The sequence below is a fragment of the Mizuhopecten yessoensis genome, unplaced genomic scaffold (assembly GCF_002113885.1).
Source record: "Mizuhopecten yessoensis strain PY_sf001 unplaced genomic scaffold, ASM211388v2 scaffold1379, whole genome shotgun sequence".
In the NCBI taxonomy this organism is placed as follows: domain Eukaryota; kingdom Metazoa; phylum Mollusca; class Bivalvia; order Pectinida; family Pectinidae; genus Mizuhopecten; species Mizuhopecten yessoensis.
Genome location: NW_018404017.1, coordinates 1489032 through 1511107, shown reverse-complemented (window position 1 = coordinate 1511107; position 22076 = coordinate 1489032). Strand labels below are relative to the sequence as shown.

The 22076-nt window shown below is 36.7% G+C and overlaps 1 protein-coding gene across 3 annotated transcripts in view; it reads right to left on the bottom strand.

Moving 5' to 3' along the window:
- LOC110460851 (5-hydroxytryptamine receptor 6-like) overlaps positions 1-22076 on the bottom strand; it is a 61184-nt gene that overhangs the window by 8896 nt on the left and 30212 nt on the right. The window contains exon 1 of one of the 3 annotated variants that reach the window (XM_021514045.1): positions 13046-13424. The exons of the other annotated variants lie outside the window; for them this stretch is intronic. The gene's annotated coding sequence lies outside the window, so the exon portion shown is untranslated. Of the gene's footprint in view, positions 1-13045; positions 13425-22076 lie in introns of those variants that run through there. 3 annotated transcript variants of the gene reach the window in all.

Here is a 22076-nt window from a genome sequence, read left to right as displayed (position 1 = left end):
CACAGTTACAAATTTCACAGGTTTTGCATTTGAATTATAAACATTGATGCACAATTGGAAAGTATCTGATTGAATTTTACTTGACACTAGTCAGTCCCAGGCATTTCGTCTGCAGATATATTCCAATTCGCGTGACAGTTAGATCGCTGTCACCATGGTAATATAAACAGTAGTGTTATATCTTACTCTTACATCACTACACAATACATGGCTGTTTTCAGCTTATTACTGAATCCCTAAAATAGTCACCGCTTGCAAAGAAATATAATGTCGTAATGATAACGCCTTTACACTTTTACACTGCAATTCAATGATGTTCCAGCCTTATAGTTAGTTCTGTCCGCTAGACAGGGAAGTATATAACTACACTTTTACACTGCAATTCAATGATATTCCAGCCTTATAGTTAGTTCTGTCCGCTACACAAAGTATCTGCAAGGGAAGTTTATAATTACACTTTTACACTGCAATTCAATGATGTTCCAGCCTTATAGTTAGTTCTGTCCGCTACACAAAGTATCTTCCAGGGAAGTATATAATTACACTTTTACACTGCAATTCAATGATGTTTCAGCCTTATAGTTAGTTCTGTCCGCTAGACAGGGAAGTATATAATTACACTTTTACACTGCAATTCAATGATGTTCCAGACTTATAGTTAGTTCTGTCCGCTACACAAAGTATCTGCCAGGGAAATTTATAATTACACTTTTACACTGCAATTCAATGATGTTCCGGACTTATAGTCAGATCTGTCCACTAGACAAAGTATCTGCCAGGGAAGTATATAACTACACTTTTACATTTTATTTCAATATTATTCCTACTCTTAGTTTCCTCTGTCTGCTATAAAAAAAATACCAGACACGTTTATTATATATTCTGATAAAAACACTTTAACATTCTGATAAAAACACTTTAACAATGTATTTCATTACAATTCCTATTTTTGATTAATTATGCAGACGAACGATATTTTAACATTCGTCAAAAATAACAAAGAAATACGAGATTATGGTGTTCCTTTTTTTTGTTCTGTCTTGCATGCTATGAGCACGAGACATCAGCATAATCTCCGCCATGTCACAGCAATTGCCTTTTCGTGATAAGTAAGTCTGTTAATGGATATGCATGCAGGTCACGGGTTGTTTGTGAACCTCCTTCGTGATAATTCTGTTTTCTTTCAGATTTTCTATTTTCAGCATGTTTACCGGAATCAAAGAACGAGGTTTTCATGAGTAGGTAATAAGCCGGTAAGTGGAATCTTAGCTCCTTTCTGCTTCACTCGTTTTACGGGGATTCCAATTAGACGAACGACATGGAATATGTTAGTATTTGCCCTGCAGGTAAACATGTAATGGAAAAAGTGCCGACATCGAATTAATTTGAGTTTGATTATGCTACGATACACACTCCTTTGCAATAGGTCACTTAATGGCTGCGCTATCTGGACATTCTACAAATACGTTCTCAATTAAAAATACATTGGTATATAACGGATATGACGTCATTCTCTCAGGCCATGGCAAAATGTCAGTTATTATCGGACATCACCTACGTCTGACAGTAAATAAAGCTGCTGAGCGTTCTTCTTAAAATCAGAAACATTTTCACAACGTCATTACTCCTGATAATTTGTGTTACCATTATGTATAAATAAAGTGTTTGTGTAACCACCAGTGTGGTTGAAGCACGTATTGTTGAAGGTGGCTTTTACGCTAATTTTGATATATTTGCTAGCATTTTACACATGCTTTGCTCGTTTTTCACATCAGCACTTTATTTCAAAACAATTTTAACTGACTTTACTATGCTCTAAAAGTCCGTTTAACTAGACTATAAACGAACAAGCCGTACGTGAGTACTTCTTGGTATAAGATATGGTAATGTATACTGTGTATATATCGATGTTCCTATACACGAACCATTTCCATGTAATAAAGTATGCTCAAGATTGATCAAAAGATCTTTTGAGTTCTTCAGAGATTTCATGTGATAATTGCGGTTTTGTGGAGGATATTCTGTTTCGTTTATGAGATTGAAAAAACGATAAGATATACACTTGATGACACGCTTTTTCTCTCTTCCAGATCGCTACACTAGTAGGTAGTACTATTGATTTACCAAAGCAATGACGTCACTTCTCCTACTACCTGACAAGTACACCACGTCCTACAGTTGGAAAACTGGCCCATAATCCCGTAACAATAAACTGGCGACAATACGACTCGCCTATAGTGATCAGTTTGTCAAATCTCATTTCAAATAATCAATATATCAATATACTCATTGCCGGCCTTATGCGTGGGAAGCATTGGTGGTGACGATGCTTGGGAAGAGGTAATTTGAATTTAAAGAGGTGAAGGATAGAACATACAGGGAGCAATGGTGCGGATGTGTAAGGCTGGGGTTACAGGAAGATTAGCTGATAGGAGTAAGGACAAAGGGAGAAGAGAAGGCACGATAGAAGTAAGGGATGGTATGAGGAGGGTAGGAACACGTTTGAGCAGTGAATGAGTGACCATAAGGAGAGAACGGGATGAGGAGGGGTTAGGATGAGGAGGGGTTAGAATGAGAATAAAGAAATGAAAATGAAGGAGAGAAACTGTGAGAATGTAGGAGATAAAAAGTATGAAGATTAAGGGGAACATATGTAAGGGTTTTGGAAGTAAGTGGATAGGATAATGGATAAAAAGTAGGGAGAAGACGTGGTTTGTGGTAAAGGCATGAAGGGCAATATATACAGTTAACACTATCTAGTGTGTATTATAGTTACAGTAAAATAACTTTGCTACAGTTAACACAATCTTATGTGTATTATAGTTAACACAATCTAATGTGTATTATAGTTAACATAATCTAATGTGTATTATAGTTACATGTATAGTAAAATATCTTTGTTAGAGTTAACACTATCTAGTGTGTATTATACTTAACACAATCTAATGTGTATTATAGTTAATACAATATAATGTGTATTATAGTTAACACAATCTAATGTGTATTATAGTTACATGTATAGTAAAATATCTTTGTTAGAGTTAACACTATCTAGTGTGTATTATACTTAACACAATCTAATGTGTATAATAGTTAATACAATCTAATGTGTATTATACTTAACACAATCTAATGTGTATTACAGTTAACACAATCTAATGTGTATTATAGTTAATACAATCTAATGTGTATTATAGTTATAGTAAAATAACATAAAGTCTACCAACATTTGAGTAATGGAAGTACCAGTGTAGTGCAAGGTAAGTTATGTCATTTATTGAGTATTGAAATGTATGGATATCACTCTTTTGAACATTCAAACCATACAGTTATAGATAATTAAAACAGCGACCTTACACTACATTCAAACCATACAGTTATAGATAATGAAAAGAGCGACCTTACACTACATTCAAACCATACAGTTATAGATAATCAAAACAGCGACGTACACTACATTCAACCCATACAGTTATAGATAATCAAAACTGCGACTTACACTACATTCAAACACTACAGTTATAGATAATTAAAACAGCGACCTCACACTACATTCAAACCATACAGTTATAGATAATCAAAACAGCGACCTACACTACATTCAAACCATACAGTTATAGATAATTAAAACAGCAACCTTACACTACATTCAAACCATACAGTTATAGATAATGAAAAGAGCGACCTTACACTCTTTCAAACCATACAGTTATAGATATTCAAAACAGCGACTTACACTACATTCAAACCATTCAGTTATAGATAATCAAAACAGCGACTTACACTACATTCAAACCATACAGTTATAGATAATGAAAAGAGCGACCTTACACTCTTTAAAACCATACAGTTATAGATAATGAAAACAGCGACTTACACTACATTCAAGCTATACAGTTATAGATAATTAAAACAGCGACTTACACTACATTCAAATCATACAGTTATAGATAATTAAAACAGCGACTTACACAACATTCAAACCATACAGTTATAGATAATTAAAACAGCGACTTACACTACATTCAAACACTACAGTTATAGATAATTAAAACAGCGACTTACACTACATCAAAACCATACAGTTATAGATAATGAAAACAGCGACTTACACTACATTCAAACCATACAGTTATAGATAATTAAAAGAGCGACCTTACACTTCATTGTATTAGGCTTAATGATTATTAATCTGATGATGCATAACAGCGTGTCGGCTCACGGGGCTTGATTTTAATAACCTGTTGTTTTTTTCTGAAAGTTCTCTGGACATACCTATCGATTTTAACAAGAGTAACTGTGAATCTTCAGCACATATTGTTTGAACCTGACATATGTAAATCGTTTTTAGACACTACCACTCATAACAAATTTATCACTTCACGTTTTTCCGTGTTACTATAAATAAAATCGTCTGATTCAACTTAACCAATAAACACTATATACATTGTAGTTGTATCAATAATTGAAATCATCAAGTGCTTGGCCCGTACAAACTCGTTTTACTGTTGTTGACATCAGTGTGAGCATGTTACACGCATACAATATCAACGATCCCATCAATGTTTCCAATATACATAACAATAATGATTGATTTATATGTGACATTCCGCAGCCTGTGGTTATAAATGTAAACTACAGATGTGAATTAACACAAATGAACTTGTTTTATTTAGCAAGACTAACCATAACTTACTCTCCTCAAACTTGGCAATACCAAGTCATCATTGGTATATTAGAAACATCCAAATGAGCAGATATGAGACACACTCTTTTCAATAGATATTGGACGCCCTAGGAACAGTAGATACTGTACACGCTCTCAATGGAAGGAATTGGACACACTAAATAGTGAATTGAAAACTAAATATTGCACATACTCTAAACGGTAGATATTGACATACTCTACACGGTAGATTAATAGAATCATTCACCCCCTTTGGGGTGAGATAGGGGAATCTCAACCCGAGGGGGAAGATTCTTATGTTACCAAACACGAGGCTTTGCCGAGTGTTTGGCAACTTAAGAATCTTTCCCCGAAGGTTGAGATTCCCCTATCTTACCCACAAGGGGGTGAATGATTCTTTTTCTCTTACATGTACCCTGTTTTCCCCAGTGTGTATCATATACACAATGTAATGATAACGTTAAATGCTAAATTCAGGGTTGACGTGACGTTGATGGATTGTTGACGTGACGTCATTGTATTATTGCAGTGACGTCATACCATTGTTATAAATAGGGGAATCCCCCCGTCTCAACCCTAAGGCGGAGACAGATAAATCTAGCACCGGCAAAACGGGAGATAAATCTGTCAGGTGTGAGAGAAATTGACATACTCTACAAGGTAGATATTGACATACTCTACACGGTAGATATTGACATACTCTTTTCAATAGATATTGGACGCCCTAGGAACAGTAGATACTGTACACGCTCTCAATGGAAGGAATTGGACACACTAAATAGTGAATTGAAAACTAAATATTGCACATACTCTAAACGGTAGATATTGACATACTCTACACGGTAGATTAATAGAATCATTCACCCCCTTTGGGGTGAGATAGGGGAATCTCAACCCGAGGGGGAAGATTCTTATGTTACCAAACACGAGGCTTTGCCGAGTGTTTGGCAACTTAAGAATCTTTCCCCGAAGGTTGAGATTCCCCTATCTTACCCACAAGGGGGTGAATGATTCTTTTTCTCTTACATGTACCCTGTTTTCCCCAGTGTGTATCATATACACAATGTAATGATAACGTTAAATGCTAAATTCAGGGTTGACGTGACGTTGATGGATTGTTGACGTGACGTCATTGTATTATTGCAGTGACGTCATACCATTGTTATAAATAGGGGAATCCCCCCGTCTCAACCCTAAGGCGGAGACAGATAAATCTAGCACCGGCAAAACGGGAGATAAATCTGTCAGGTGTGAGAGAAATTGACATACTCTACAAGGTAGATATTGACATACTCTACACGGTAGATATTGACATACTCTTTTCAATAGATATTGGACGCCCTAGGAACAGTAGATACTGTACACGCTCTCAATGGAAGGAATTGGACACACTAAATAGTGAATTGAAAACTAAATATTGCACATACTCTAAACGGTAGATATTGACATACTCTACACGGTAGATTAATAGAATCATTCACCCCCTTTGGGGTGAGATAGGGGAATCTCAACCCGAGGGGGAAGATTCTTATGTTACCAAACACGAGGCTTTGCCGAGTGTTTGGCAACTTAAGAATCTTTCCCCGAAGGTTGAGATTCCCCTATCTTACCCACAAGGGGGTGAATGATTCTTTTTCTCTTACATGTACCCTGTTTTCCCCAGTGTGTATCATATACACAATGTAATGATAACGTTAAATGCTAAATTCAGGGTTGACGTGACGTTGATGGATTGTTGACGTGACGTCATTGTATTATTGCAGTGACGTCATACCATTGTTATAAATAGGGGAATCCCCCCGTCTCAACCCTAAGGCGGAGACAGATAAATCTAGCACCGGCAAAACGGGAGATAAATCTGTCAGGTGTGAGAGAAATTGACATACTCTACAAGGTAGATATTGACATACTCTACACGGTAGATATTGACATACTCTAAACGGTAGATATTGACATACTCTACACGGTAGATATTGACATACTTTACACGGTAGATATTGACATACTCTACACGGTAGATATTGACATACTCTACACGGTAGATATTTGACACACTGAATAGTAAACTGAACAGTAGATATTGGACTTACTCTAAATAGTAGATGTTTGAAATGCACCGAATGGTAGACTAGCCGGTAGATATTGGACATACGCACTACAAAATAGTTTTGACACACTCTGAACGGTAGGTATCCGACACACTCTGAACGGTAGGTATACGACACACTCTAAACGGTAGGTATACGACACACTATAAACGGTAGGTATCCGACATACTCTGAACGGTAGGTATACAACACACTCTAAACGATAGGTATCCGACACACTCTGAACGGTAGGTATCCGACACACTCTGAATGGTAAGTATACGACACACTCTAAACGGTAGGTATACGACTCACTCTAAACGGTAGGTATCCGACACACTCTGAACGGTAGGTATCTGACACACGCTGAACGGTAGGTATACGACACACTCTGAACGGTAGGTATAAGCCACACTCTAAACGGTAGGTATACGACACACTCTGAACGGTAGGTATCCGACACACTCTGAACGGTAGGTACACGACGTACCCTGAACGGTAGGTATACGACTCACTATAAACGGTAGGTATACGACACACTCTGAACGGTAGGTATCCGACACACTCTAAACGGTAGGTATCCGACACACTCTGAACGGTAGGTATCCGACACACTCTGGACGGTAGGTATCCGACACACTCTGAACGGTAGGTACACGACGTACTCTGAACGGTAGGTATACGACATACTCTAAACGGTAGGTATCCGACACACTCTGAACGGTAGGGATCCGACACACTCTGAACGGTAGGTATACAACACACTCTAAACGGTAGGTATCCGACACACTCTGAACGGTAGGTACATGACACACTCTAAACGGTAGGTACACGACACACTATAAACGGTAGGTATCCGACATACTCTGAACGGTAGGTATACAACACACTCTAAACGGTAGGTATCCGACACACTCTGAACGGTAGGTACACGACACACTCTAAACGGTAGGTACACGACACACTATAAACGGTAGGTATCCGACACACTCTGAACGGTAGGTATACAACACACTCTAAACGGTAGGTATACGACACACTCTGAACGGTAGGTATACGACACACTCTAAACGGGAGGTATACGACTCACTCTAAACGGTAGGTATACGACACACTCTAAACGGTAGGTATCCGACACACTCTGACCGGTAGGTATACAACACACTCTAAACGGTAGGTATACGACACACTATAAACGGTAGGTAAACGACTCACTCTAAACGGTAGGTATCCGACACACTCTGACCGGTAGGTATACAACACACTCTAAACGGTAGGTATACGACACACTATAACCGGTAGGTATACGACTCACTCTAAACGGTAGGTATCCGACACACTCCAAACGGTAGGTATACGACACACTCTAAACGGTAGGTATACGACTCACTCTAAACGGTAGGTATACGACACACTCTGAACTGTAGGTATACGACACACTCTGAACGGTAGGGATCCGACACACTCTAAACGGTAGGTATACGTCTCACTCTGAACGGTAGGTATACGACACACTGCAAACGGTAGGTATACGACGTACTCTGAACGGTAGGTATCCGACACACTCTGAATGGTAAGTATACGACACACTCTAAACGGTAGGTATACGACATGCTCTAAACGGTAGGTATCCGACACACTCTAAGCGGTAGGTATCCGACACACTCTGAACGGTAGGTATCTGACACACGCTGAACGGTAGGTATACGACTCACTCTGAACGGTAGGTATAAGCCACACTCTAAACGGTAGGTATACGACACACTCCAAACGGTAGGGATACGACGTACTCTGAACGGTAGGTATCCGACACACTCTAAGCGGTAGGTATCCGACACACTCTAAGCGGTAGGTATCCGACACACTCTAAGCGGTAGGTATCCGACACACTCTGAACGGTAGGCATACGACACACTCTAAACGGTAGGTATACAACACACTCTAAACGGTAGGTATTCGACACACTCTAAACGGTAGGTATACGACACACTCTAACCGGTAGGTATACGACATACTCTAAACGGTGGGTATCCGACACCCTCTGAACGGTAGGTATACGACACACTCTGAACGGTAGGTATAAGCCACACTCTAAACGGTAGGTATACGACATACTCTAACCGGTAGGTATCCGACACACTCTGAACGGTAGGGATACGACACACTCCAAACGGTAGGTATACGACGCACTCTGAACGGTAGGTATCCGACACACTCTGAATGGTAAGTATACGACACACTCTAAACGGTAGGTATACGACATGCTCTAAACGGTAGGTATCCGACACACTCTAAGCGGTAGGTATCCGACACACTCTAAGCGGTAGGTATCCGACACACTCTAAGCGGTAGGTATCCGACACACTCTGAACGGTAGGGATACGACACACTCCAAACGGTAGGTATACGACACCCTCTAAACGGTAGGTATACGACTCACTCTGAACGGTAGGTATAAGCCACACTCTAAACGGTAGGTATACGACACACTCTGAACTGTAGGTATACGACACACTCTGAACGGTAGGTATAAGACACACTCTAAACGGTAAGGATCCGACACACTCTGAACGGTAGGGATCCGACACACTCTAAACGGTAGGGATACGACATACTCTAAACGGTAGGTATCCGACACACTCTAAGCGGTAGGTATCCGACACACTCTAAGCGGTAGGTATCCGACACACTCTGAACGGTAGGTATCTGACACACGCTGAACGGTAGGTATACGACACACTCTGAACGGTAGGTATACGACACACTCCAAACGGTAGGTATACGACGTACTCTGAACGGTAGGTATCCGACACACTCTAAACGGTAGGTATACGACATACTCTAAACGGTAGGTATTCGACACACTCTAAACGGTAGGTATACGACACACTCCAAACGGTAGGTAGACGACGTACTCTGAACGGTAGGTATCCGACACACTCTGAACGGTAGGTATACGACACACTATAAACGGTAGGTATAGGACTCACTCTAAACGGTAGGTATCCGACACACTCTGAACGGTAGGTATACGACACACTCTGAACGGTAGGTATCCGACACACTCTGAATGGCAGGTATTAGACACACGAATAAAAACCTGAATGGTAGATATTGGACATTCTTTAAATGGAAGCTGTTTAAGATACACAGATTGGTCGATAAACAGATAATATTGGGCACACTCTAAATGGTATATATTGGACACCTTTCTATATTAAATCTTTACCGACGGGTACGTTAAAAGATCAATAATTCCAAAGTACGTGATAATGGTAACCACATTGGTTCAAGAATGCCTTAAATTGAATTAAAACGTAACCTTGGAATGATTTAAAAATTTGGCGAAAGACAATTTTGTTGTTTGCTATTAAGACATGAAATATCACTAATACGTTTACGCAACATCAATGTTAACACAGCACGTCTACGTAGCAACGTCAATGGGATCTTGAAGCCATAGACTGCGTGCGTAAGTATCACAACAGCTTGGCGGTGACATCTGTAGCACACGTGCACGTATATATTTGTCCCACTCGATGCTAAATGTATCTCCATCATAGATGTCGACATTACATTCACTAATAATACATCAACGTTCGCCCTGGGCCTGATGTATTCGTAATGGTTTGTATTGGCGTACGGAGTAACACGCACGTGTTGTATTGGTATCTTTAACAGTAATTACAGACTTTACACGACCTAGGTACAGACATATCGGGCCACACATCGAGTAAACATTTATTATTTAGCATTTTCATTACTTAAAACGTTTTATGGAACAAACTTTCTAATACCGTATATTTGAATATGAAACATGTGTTTTCAGTTTTATAAGTAAACTGTAGACATATTATATTTCAAACAAGCTATTTAAATGTTGAAATTTATATAACTGCTTTCCTCGTGGGAATGAGGAATGAGTTTTAAATTGCCCAAGTGATCGAAATGTCTCACAATTCATTTTCTTTTGATGGATTTTTTTTATTGTGACTAGATTCAAAATAGCCTTATTATCTTCTTAGAATGATGATGGCTGAATAATCACGGCTAAAAATCCAAAATAGGCATGTAAGTTGTTACGTTTGATTAAGTTACCCATGCAAAATTCACAATGATACATATTTGCTAATTGGGTAGTTATCTGGGTCGTGTCCCTAGCTTATCTAAAGATTAAGTTAAAATAAGAGCCAACTAGGCCAGAAGGATGGCGACTTATGTCGGACTTACAATACATCCTATAAGTAAACAAATAAAAACAACATTCCTGTCCCTTTAAATCTTCCTCGGTGAGGTCTAGTTGTGGGCCTAATACCATATAATGATATACATAAATATTCACGCCTTTTCATTCAGGTCAGTGGCAAATCTTCATAAACAGACCAGATTGTCTTCAATCCATTCCTTAATCGGCATGGGATTCACAATCTATATTTAGAATATTCACATAAACGTAATACAGAGATTCACAATTGTTATATTTCCTTAAGAAATACCGCGATTTGTCGACACTACTAAAGTCTCACCTCGACCAGTTTTGTTGGGTACCAACCATAAAATATATGTAGTAGAAATAATAATTATATGGTATCAATTATATATATGAAGTATTTCTATCTTTTAACAATATACACCCCTCACAATTGTGATATTTTAAACTAAATTTGGAAAAAATCTAACCTTAACTCATAATGAAAGTGAAATTGTCAGAATAAGCATTTTCAAATATATCAAGTGTTACGAAATTTCCCAAGAAAGTGTTTCTTATACTTTGAAATACACGTATAACGCAGCTATTTATATCCTTAGGAATATATTTAGTTCTATAGACTTTATACACTTGTATAGATATTATATATCACCATTCTTGAGACTAATTATAATAGGAAACAACACATCATGACACAGACGCACGACATTTGTTGGCCTGTTGCCATAAGGTTTTTTCTCACATGATAAATACCACGTGTAGTCAATAGCATGTTTCGTAATTCAATATATATCGATTAATTAATTAAATTCATAATAAAAGCGTTTTCCTGGTTTCTAAACATTACATTGCTGATCAAAGCCAAGGTTTTTACCGTTACTAGAAGAGCTTTGTCAGCAACAAGGTACATCCCCTAATATTTGTTTGAATACAAATGTTGAGATTTGCATTTGTTTATATGCAAAGCTTGCTGAAAGTATAAATGCACGTATTAGATGAGCAATGTGAACAAAAAGAACATTAACAATAGAAATCTAAAGATGTCAAATCTCACGTTGTCGAAATGTGTAGAATCATGTTTGCTTGATTTAAATTGACGAGATACATACTTTTTCATCATTTTTATTTTGTAAAGATACAGGTGTCAAGAAATCGTAACGAATGCTGACAGGTGTTACAAATGACCGAAGAGCACTCAGGGAACCCGGAGATATAACTTGGTTTTTTTTCTTGTTTATAACGACTAGAAATTATGCCGTCTGAATAGCATGTTTTCCTTATGGGATGTTAACTCACGTGCTTTTATTGGTCAGAGACAGAAATTCGTTTTAAAAACAGCGGCAGTTTTTTTGGAGACATTAAAGTTAATATACACAACCACTCTGCAGGAAACATAGATTGATAAAAAGGTTTGTGTACATGTAAATATAATGTCACGATATACGATGTGCGGCTTGGTACCTGGCAAAGTTAAACCTAGTTAATATAAAATATGCTTCTGTATTTTAAAAAAAAATTATAACGCAACTCGAAGTTAAAAATTATGTTAATTTGTTTCTTATTAGAAAAAACATCAACATATATTCATGCATGTACATATTCAGGGACGGATGATTTATCATATCGGTGATGTTCACATCGTGTTAGGAGGAATAATAAGTGATATTACACTCAGATAGCTATGTAACACCTACACAGATGTATAATCAAGTTCTAATTTATTTTATATATGTTCACCTTTGTAACAAGAAAGCATGTTTATGAAGTCGAGTTAGAAAGGATTTAAACGATACCACATATATGAACATTAATCGCTGTAACGTTTGGCAGATCCTGTCTTACTTTTTATCAACTTTGAATTGGGATCTTGTCCTTGTACTTTGACGATCAATGTGGTTCGTTTTATTCGAATTTGTCAATTTTGCATGAAAAGTTAGGTCAGGTTAAGAAAGTATTTAGTTTTCAAACAAACTGTTAGACACACTGAATTTGATTTAAATAAAATCAAACATACAAATCGTAAAAAATTATCAAAAGATAAAGTAAAGTGGATCAACCTACCTTCATGTTGTTATGGTCATGTAGCGTAAATGAAGTTTTGTCAAAGTTCCCAGTAGGTAAAATATCCCAGGGAAATACTGTCTATAGTGTTAACTGATCAGGCCAGCTGACCAGCTACAACGGTTTGACCACATGACGTACTACTTAAGATATATGTCTTGTCTACTGATGCGTCCAATTCACTTTGATTTGGTTTCAATAACTGATCCATGTTTTATACACTGTAGTCTTGCTACACCTACATGGAACAAATCAACCCCGCGTTCTCTTCAAAAGCTGACGCTGGAATGGTACTGGAGAGATGGGCATCACACGTCACTGTGTTGGAAAGCGACTACAGGAGACAAGGCGACCGTCATAGCAGCAGTTTACCCCACTGTGTGGCACATGGACGACATGGGAATGACACAGGAGATATATTTGCATCATATATATTTCACTGCAGGGGACAGTTACTTCATAATGGTGTAAAGGAAGCAGGTATCCTGCACCACCACTGTATGGGACATATACTGCAGGATATACATGTACCATAGCCAGAATGGATGGACAAGTAGGCAATTAAACTGGACAGAGAGAACACGAAAAATTCGTGACGACCTAATGTACAGAGGCAAGAAAACTGACATGATAACCCCCAATATTTGATAGTTGTTGTAAGAGAAATGTCAACGCCTAACACACACGGACAAAAGTATACAGTTAATATGATAGTGAAAAGAATCAAAGCGACATTAACACAAACCAATTAAAAACTCTCAAACTTGCACAATTAAACAACAAAACAATAAAACATTCAATACTTACGTTACAAAAAGCAATCTCATTCTGATAAAGCTAACAATCGATATTTGTTTTTACAGCAAACACACTATAGAAATGAAGCCATATTACAGAAGCTGTGCGACACACACGGATAATTGTTTAAAAATGGAGAGTAAATGATTATATGTAGAAACTTTTCGTAAGGTCCTTAGTAACAATACAATACATTTGATGGCCTTGAAAAGCTGCAAGTGTTTCTATAAATCGTGCACATGTCCTTGGTAGGGATTACACACTGGACAACATGTATGACCTCCGAAAGCCCTACTTTAGAATTGATCGGATCAAGATACTATTTGTGGTTTTCAAACGCCCATATTCATTGTACGGTAGTAAGTTATGGCGAACTTGTCACGTGTATTTTAACACATATTTCTTTTGTGTTTGTGTGGTTTATAAACCAGTCTGACACAATATTTGCACGCGTTGTAGATTCACGTGTGTCCTTTATAATGTGGTATGAAAAGCAATGGCATGACTGTAACGTTGATCACTTGGCCCCGGTCTCTCAGTGGTTTGTTTAAGAGTTATTCAGGGGCCAGACAAAATAACACAACAAATCAAGAACATGTGCCATTATTTCATTGCTTTCAGATCAGAGTAATGTGTTTTGATGATATTTTTTTTTTTGAAAAACCCTGTTTTTAAGTGCTTATAATTTGAATTTATCACTTACTCATCAATGTTTAAATCAGCAACCTTTTAGCGACTGCGACCCGATCAGCTTATAGCTAACATCAAATATATTAATGATACCATAAGAAATCTATTTGAAATTGCGAGTAGAAATGATTTGATATTTTTTCAGCAACAGCAACGATTCCCCTCCTGTTTTAACATAGTATATTACACTGCTGTCTCATATCAGACACGCTGCTTCGGAGGCATTCGAAGCGAAAACACTTATTACATCGAACATGTTAATAATTCGAGGCGACTAACGTGTTTCCTTTTTTCATTTGTACTTTATTTCTTATTACATGAAAATTCATTACCAATGAGACCATTGGTTTATAATTTATCCCATTGCGTTGGACATCGACGACCTCAGAATGACATAAAAGATTGTCCTATATATAGTCCATTGCAGGGGTCAACGACCCCAGACTGGTGTAAAAGAGGCAGGCATTCTCGATACCGATCATACGGAATTGTCAGTATGATTGGCACTGACAGTTACAGTAAAATAAGTATATATACTTGTGTTGGATATCAGTTCTTAAAAAACGGTTCTGAAAGAAGATTACCATATCGTCGTACTATATTAAGGATAAATACTGAATGATACACATAATGTAACACGTGTCCATAGTAAGGGAGTCCTCCGAATCTTTGCGTGATGGATAATTGGTATATAATGCTATCTATGTACTGATTACTCACGTCAACGTCGGGCGATTCATACGTGTTCGTGCGTGTGTCACATTTATATTTCAACGTTACCTCTGTGCTGTATATTGCAGTCTGGCACGTGACATATTTGATCACTTAATGCAAACATAATCATGGGTAAATAGTGTATATGCACAATAGTTTATTTATATTTAGAAAAAGGTTGCCAACAATATACATGTATGCAAGGAAAAAGGAAAATATCGAAGTGCTAATATATCGTCATTTACTGCACAAATCCACCAAAAAGGGCATAACCTGTATTATCAACGACAGACTTGACACGAAGACCATTCAACAAGTGTAAACAGAACAAAACCACATGGTTCGGAGATAAGTGTCCTTCATGTGGTATTTTCCGAAATTATATAGACAGACAAATCATAAACGGTTTACATCCGTGCACAAAAAAACCCAGAAAATATAGACATGTATGATGTTACTTGTTACATAGACTTTTTATTCAAAGTTCATTGTTAATTCTAAAATAAGATACACAGATCTTATGGAAGCAATAGTAATGACATGTCTCCTGATTATACCAAACCTCAACACTGCACATTGATTGCTGCATTTGTACTACCGCTAACCCTACCTGTGGTTCCTGGACGACAGACAGAAACGGGAATGATTCATAATTTAAACAATTCGATGTCCCTTCTGCAAAATCATAGTTTTTAGGTTTTTAATCGATGACGACAACAAAGACATATAAAAACTTCGTCTGCATCTAAGCTTCCTGATCATCTGGGTTATATCTCTTATTCTGTTATTCCACCATTTGTTTGATGCACGAGACTGATTAATCCAATACTAGGACCATTGGTCTAGATTATACACCCAACAGAAAGGCCATCCCTACATTAAGACCATAGGTATAATAACGCCTAACATGGAGAACATCCTACCGATAAGACATTCGTATAGAGATGCAACAAACTACCAGATATAGTCGAAAATTGAAAATCAATCGCTACTTCAAAAGAGAAACATTAACGGACAGTGACTTAACGTTACGTTCTAGCCAGAAATCATCTGATTGTAACAACTTGGAATCATTCCCAGCTGTATTTGCCTTCCCTGTAGGCCTTCAGCTCTAAGCATAAATGACAAAATCTTCCAGCTACACCACAGGCCCGTATACAAATAAGACAATCTCTTCATTCAAACATTTTGTTGTAAAACATGTACATTGGCTTATCATGTAAAACTTCACTGGAGAAAAATACTGTTGTTAGTTATTCGTCTCATACCATCATAAATATTAAAAATTTGCTTTTTTGATTTACGTACAAAACAACAACAAAAACATATGTTTTATGTTTCTTTATGGTTTCGTTTGGTTCATTACGAAGTAATATACCTACTTATTGATACCATTTGTATGGATTAAAACCAACACAGGACATAACATTTATTCATTGAATCAAATTTTAATTTCATTAGAAATAATTGTTGAAAACACACCTGTTGGCGATGTGGACATGGCGGATATCTTTAATGTGTAGGACGTAGTTAAACACCGACGTTAGTACACCATATGGAAGTTGAAAAGGGCAAGATAGATAAAAAACCATATATGGAGAAGTAGAAAAAAGGGTAAGAGATCAAAGGTATGTGGTTGATAACATATGTATATTAAAATCGAGAAATTTAAAAACTGAATTAAAAAATAGAATTATTTTATTTATAGGTTTATCAATCACCAATTTGCTAGGTCTATATTTGAGTGTGACAATAAAGATAATGATTACGGACAAATGAATCAAAATTCATTATAAAAGGATAGATATGTGTTAAAATGCTACCGCCAGCATACCAATAAAGGCAATTGGTAACGTCTTAAATGTTAATAGTACTTACAAGCCAATCTATCGTCACTATAAATAGATAGAATTTATTGGATTTTGACGTCACGTCCTACACAAAAACACATCAGCTGTGATAACGCTTTTCAAGGGAATGCAAAAAACATTAAATGAAAACTAATTCCTTCAAATCTAATTTGAAAAAGAAAAAAACCCATCTTTCGAATTGTTCAGAAAAATAACCAAAGATAAAAATGAACAAACTGTAGCCATCGTAACGTTAAATAGACGAGACAGAACCCCAATACATTGTAAAGGCTGGCAGTCATACACAGTTAGCCGGGTTTCTGTCTTTCATCGCAAATTACTGAGAATTGAAATTAAATTCAAACGTTAATTAAAGAGAACAATTGTTCACTAGTTGACGTCACACACACCCCAATTATCGTCAAACATATCGTTGAATATAAAATGATTGAATCATAAAATAGCTTGAGGTTTTCTTATCATTAAACGAATCAGTTTCTTTCAGATTTTTCAGCAATGAATCATCGTTTTCTCTCAATAAAATATAAAATTGTGAAAGGGCAAATTTCCATTTGTTGTTAATTGCGACACAATTCAGAAAAAGCGAATGTAGTTAAGATTGTTTGCTATAGATTGAATCATTTTAAAATGTCATATGGAATATGAGGATATCAATTGACACCTTGGCTAATGTATGTCTAAAAGCGCATTTTTAATTATAGAAATAGACCTTGAATTAGCAGAGTGTTATAACTTACTATTGTTATTCTTGCCGACCTTTTTTTGACGCATCATCGATTCTCAGTTTTATAGTATATACACAGAGTAATGCTATATGTTTCAAAACGATTGTGAAATTCAGAGAAAACAGGATTAAAAATCTTCAAATTTTTAAAAATGCCAAACTTTTTATAGGAAATAATACATAACTATAAGAAAACTATCATGTTACAGAAACATATCAGTCTCTCACATATATAACTTATCTACTGTATTACAATGTATCATACGGGTAAAAAAGTGATAATAACAATACCTACATCACATTTCGCTTTTGATTCAATAAACAATATTTACAAACATTTATATCTATTACCACACTACTTTTATCTGTTGTACAGGATACAACCCTTTGTCTAATTTCTTGGCACCCACACTCATATATGTTAGTCAAAACCCGGACTACAATCGTTCAAACTCAATTTCTAGACGACCGGCTGAAGCCATTATAAACTTATGTGATATACAATTGCATTAGTAACAATTCAAAATATTCCGCTGTAATTACAGATTTAGTGAAGATAAAGCATGCGCCAATTTTTTCACTTACAAAGTACAATGTTTAAATCCATTCTAAACACAGGAATACACGATCGCTGTCTAACTTACACATGTAGCACACTACACACCAAAGTGTAATACCAGTTACTCTAACCTTTGTATACAGCACACTGCTGTATACCCAGGAATAACCAATTATTGGCAAAGATTGGCACCTATCTCTAGAATGTGTTATGTTAAAAGAAAAAAAACCGCATTGTTGTCTAATTATGGTTTCACACTGTAGGGGGATCATCTTTGGAAAAATACAGCATGACAATTCTATACAACAACTAGTAGCCAAAAAAGAACCACTCCTTATATCTTATTCATGTAATATGTGACAGACAGAAATATACAACCACGCCATATAACGTAAACATGTACATTTGATAGGCTACAGCGAAATGCAAAGCTTAACCACTCCTTAAGTCTCTCCATTGACAAAGATCTTCATATCGCCCCGACCTATGTGTTATGGCCTACGACAAATTATTCATAAAAATACCGTATTTATCACATAATTTGGCTGATGATTTCATAGTTCCTCTGAGACCAATGAATGCCATGATTAACTGATTAAACATTACTATAATGTAAACCGTAGCTAAATAATTTGGAGCAGTCGTCATAAAAAATGATAAAAAAGGGCTTGTTTAACAGCATGAATCGTGAGTTCAAAAATAGAACGGCCACTTTAAAGAGAAGTTACGGCATGTAAACAACGCATATATAATTGTAGATAGTGCTATCTTGGTAATTAGGTTCGCTGCATGTCGTTAAGTTAATTGACACGTTTTGTAGAAGTAAGCACACATGATGCATGTACAGTGCCGACAGAAGTGTAGTGTCTTATTGTTAAAGACATAAACAAGTTGGTCACCTGCTACAGTTTACCATTGTGGTTATGAACAATATTTTGCACTTAATGGTTTCTTGTATGCTGTTCATCGCCACCTGTTTATTCAAAGTACAAACATTATTCTCTCGTAAAGAGCGTGTATAATATAAACCAAAATATCTTACGAATATTTTAACTTACTTGACCAAATATTACAAGCAATTATTTGTTGTTTACTGTATTAAGTAGCGTAGGCGATTAAATTTGATAAAACTAAGATACATCACATGAAAAATATAAAACAAGAAACATAGTCTACATGATCTGATAATCTCTCTGTCGCGTGTTTGATGTGGGCCAAATAGTGTGCTCACACACAGAGAAAGAGGAGCGACCTTGTCACTATTAAGTACCAACTTTGAGTTATTGCTTTCATCGATTGTGTTACCGTTAGCACGAGATTCACAACAGAACTAATAACGCTTTATTACGGCAGTTGTTTAGCCATAATGTATACTGCATTTGTTTATTCATGTTTTATATTCCTAATTGGGCACAAAATAGTAACAAAACTGTTTCAGTTTTCAAGGCGTGATATAAAGAGATAACTCATCTGCAATTCCCTATAGAAACAGTCACCAATCAACTCGGCTGTTCACACCGTATGTTTACGTATATAGAAATTATAGGTCTCTTGACAATTATGAGCGTGTCAAGAGACAATAATAAGCGTCATCGAAAGTGGCATAAATTTAGGTGTGTGTGTGACAAATTAAAATATATATACATGCAGCACCTTAGCGCATACAAGATATAAAATCAAAGTCGGAGCGGAAAGACCAAATAGGAAAAAAAAGAACACGGAACAAAAACAAAAACAATGCAAATGTCACCAGATCAGGCATTAGTGTATGTGTAGGAGTGACGAATACAGTAACAACATACCGTTTACTAGATATGGACTACCACGATACATCCCTGTGGATAACGTTAATTGAGAGGGAAACATGAAATGATTTAACACATTAAGATGGACATGTATTAATGATTCTACAGCCCTTATACATAGTTATCGGGGATGCTAAATATAGTAAGAGGAAAATAAATATGAAACTATCAGGGGATAAACGAATGTACATGGGGAAGTAAGATGGAGCTACTATTGAATGCAAGTGTCTATAATGAATAAGACAATGAAGATGATGTCATAAAGGAAAGCAAATGTTTATCATGTGGATGAAATAGAATGAGCTGTGAAATGTGAGGATTTTTTTTATCATGAGAATAAGACAACTATGATATTGATAAGGAACTATAGGTGAAACAAGGACGATGTCGTCAGAGTACGGACACATATACAAAAGAAAAGAATTCGAGACCGAAATCGATGTTACCAATGAATGCAAAGATTTACAACGGAAAGATTCTGTACGATTCTACCAGGGAACGAAAGAATACACCATGAGCCAGAAGACAATGGGGCGGACGTTTGGCACTACAAGACGCCACTATGCTAAAGACAATAATGATTATAACAACAAGAAACGCATTTAATTAACACAGAATAGTTACTTTTAAGTGAGCATTGTCGAGCATGTGAGAGGGGTGCTACAAAAGTAACCTAATAATTTCTAACATTTATGTTTAAGCACCCAACCACCTAATCAATGCTTACAAGCATATTNCCCCAAAAAAAAACCCCACCCCAAACAAACCTCCCCTTTTCAATATGTTCATGGTCAACATACTTATACAACTGTGGTTCATATCGACACGTAGTAACTGATAATAAAAATAATCGATGATTCACAGATACGGGAACTTTTCATTAGGGTTCTATAGGGTATATCTAAACACTTCTACCATCACTTGGAATGTGATTTAAAGATACTTATAGATTAGGTGGTAGACTACGCCAACATTGTATTGGATTCACCTTCAGAGTGGGTCAAGTCTGTCAGGTTCATCAATATTCAAAAGTTAAAAAAAACTAAGTCTGTATTTCTCGATCCTGAACTCCAATCCAGACCCACCAATATGCATGCTAAGGATTTAACGATACCTGCAGACAAAATCGTCTAATCACTTCATCTTTGTCTGTCATATTTTCTGCTAAGAAAGAGAACTGGAGTTGCTTGATAACCGAGGAAATCCTGGATGCATATTTCCCGTTTTCTATTTCTCGAAAAACTATCTACTACCAAGGTATTCACGCTTATTTATTACAATCACTTATCAAAATACCCGACTTACGACAAGTACCTTGCGACTGCCCCACGTAGGTCTGGAACCCACGACCCAGTGGTGGTGAGCTAATAGTAGCAGAATGTCAGACGCATTAACCACCTGGCCACCGAGTTAACAACGTTTCATCCTTGATTTCTACCAATGAATAGTTAGATCCATGTCTTCATTCAGGCCTTTTGACTATTTTCCTTTTATAATTACAAGCTTTCTCTTCCAAGGCGCGATAAACATATATAGTTACTGAAAACCTGAAGAGTCCCGTGAAGGGCGAAAGCAGCTATTTTTTTGTAGTGGGTGGTTAGATCTGATTTTTTTTCGATATTTATTTACTTTACATGGACATTTTATCCTTCTTTATCATATATAGGGATATATATAGTTAACTATTTTGAGCACATTTTGTAAAAATAACCTTAAAAAATGCAAATGTAGATACACTGAAGATGTAATCTTGGGAAATAATGAGTTTCCGGTTGATACTGTCTTTATTGAGTCCGATGGCAAGATTGCCAAACAGACTGAAGGTATTCCGATGTATACAAAATGTGCCCCATTTCTTGCCGATTCGTTT